Source organism: Panthera onca, chromosome C2 (genome assembly GCF_046562875.1).
Source record: "Panthera onca isolate mPanOnc1 chromosome C2, mPanOnc1 haplotype 2, whole genome shotgun sequence".
NCBI lineage: Eukaryota > Metazoa > Chordata > Mammalia > Carnivora > Felidae > Panthera > Panthera onca.
In genome coordinates this window covers 2,191,737-2,194,033 of record NC_138347.1, presented here as the reverse complement: position 1 = coordinate 2,194,033, position 2,297 = coordinate 2,191,737, and positions in this window count along the sequence as shown.

Below are 2,297 nucleotides of genomic sequence, written 5' to 3'. Positions count from 1 at the left end.
GACCCACTACTGGTCCCCTGGCGACCGCCTTGCCCATGCCTTCCCTGGAAGGGACTGGTGGTGGCTTTAAAACATGTCAGCACGTTCCTTGCTATCCGTCTCTGAGAAGGGCAGCTTTATAGCTCATACTTCTCCCCTTGAGCGTGGGCTGAACTTAGCCACTAGTTTCTAATGAATAGAATGTGCCGGGGGCACCTGGATGGCGCAGTCGGTCAAGCAACCGATTCTTGATTTGGGCTCAGGTCATGATCCCAGGGTGGTGAGATCAGGCCCCGTGTCTGGCTCTGTGCTGACAGCTGGTTGGGATTCTCTCTCTCCTCTCTCTCTGTTCCTCCCCTGGCTCCTGCTCTTTCTCGCTCTCTCTCTCAAAATAAATAAATAAACTTAAAAAAAAAAAAAAACAAACAACAGTGCTGGTCACGTGTGACTCCTGGGGTCAGATCATCAGGAGCACTGGGGCTCTCCCCGGGATCGCTTTCTCTGGGGAAGCTGGCACCGTGTTTGAACACGTGCAAGCAGCCCTGTGGTGAGGTCCCACCCACAGCCACGTCCACAGCCGCGTCCACAGCTGTGTGCAGTGTGATCCCAGAAGCAGCCCCTCCAGCCCCAGTCGAGCCTGCAGATGACGCAGCCCCAGCTGACTGCAAACTCACAAGAGATCCTGAACCAGAACCGCCCGTGAAACCACTCTCGAAGCCTTGGCTCAAAGAAGGAGATACCAAGTGCGTGTCGCTTCACGGGCCCGCAAGTTTTGGGGCACTCTGCCACGGGGCGACGGGATCTGACACCGTCAGCTCTCAGGGAGATGGGCAGACAGTGGCCCAGAGACCGTTCCATTTGGCTGGGAGCCCTGAGCCAACAGTGGCTACAGCGGCCTTTCCTTGCCCAGCGACCCTTGTGTTTGCCACTTGGCTTTTCACAACTAAACCATGTGTTTTAAGCACACACACAGACGCACACACACGTGTGTAAAACTAGAATGTTCACGCTCTCCATCCTGGGCACAGAGCTCACTGTGTTCTCACGTCCACAGCTAAATAAGAGGCATGGTCTGTGTTCACACTCACCACTCGCCAGGCCCCCTGCCCCCCTGCCAATCCCAAACCTCTACTCTTTCCCCATATTTCTTTTTTTGTGGAAAGAAATTAAAGATGTTTTGTCTTACCCTCTTCATTCATTCCTCCCATCATCGTTATTGTCCTCGTTTGTGATGCAAACACTCAGCAGGAGTTTTAGGCGCACACAGAATAATCGAAGAATCGTCAACAGGTGCCAGGCTGGAGGGTGGGGTTCCAGGACGCATCATCCTGCAAAACCCACCTCTGCTCTCTGCGACTAATACCTCCCTGTTTCTTCGCCCCCAGAAGAGAATGATTTTAGGCAAACCGTTAACGGAACGTAACACACATGAAGAAAATGCACAAATCGTAGGTGGTCAGCTTGCTGAGTTTTCATGGTGCACACAGCATGTCGCCACTCAGCTCAAGACACACAGTGTGACCTGCCCGCCAAGGCTGCCGGCCACCAGCCCCGGGTCAGGGCTCCCGGGATGGTTGCTTTGCCCCAGAGCCCTTGATTCAGTTCCCAGGGATTGTCACGACCAGGCTCCCTGAGAGCCGCAGCCGGTCTGTTCCGCTATCCGGGCTGGGTCCCCACTCCTGGGGGTCTGACTGGCAGGAGGGGCTCCATCATTCCACCTGACCCTGCAAGGTGGAGGCCGCGTCCTGGCCCAGGTCCCACCCCCACGTGTTGTGGGTTTTCCAGGGGTCCAGCAGATATTTGCGGAAGGAAACAATGAATAAATGAAGGCTGGCTGGTTTTCCTGATCGAGCAGCCGTGTCCTCTCAGTGGGCCCGCGGCTGAAGACTGAACGCCCTCCCCGGGTGCCTGAACAGGAGGGAGGGGTCCCTGGGCTCCTGCCACCAACTTCCAGAGAAGCGGAGTTAAAGCCGACCCGGCCCGGAACTGCAAACACTCAGGGGTGCGGCAGGGGGCTGTTTGTGCGACCCCCGCCCCCAGGCCTCCCCTCCCGCCCGGGAAAGCTTTGCTGCAGGTTGACGGCGCCTGGACTACAGACGCGGACCCCGGGTAACGCGGCGCGTTTGCGGATCCGAGAGGTTTGGGGACCTGAACAAGATGCCAGGTCGGGCCGAGGTCGCAGGGTCCCCGGGCGGCGGGGGTGCTGCCCGGCATCCTCGGACCCGGGCCTGAGCCCGCCCCGCGCCGCACTCCCCGCCCCGCCGGCGCCCCCGGCCGTGACCTCACACGTGGCGCGGGGCGGGGACAGCGGCGCGGGG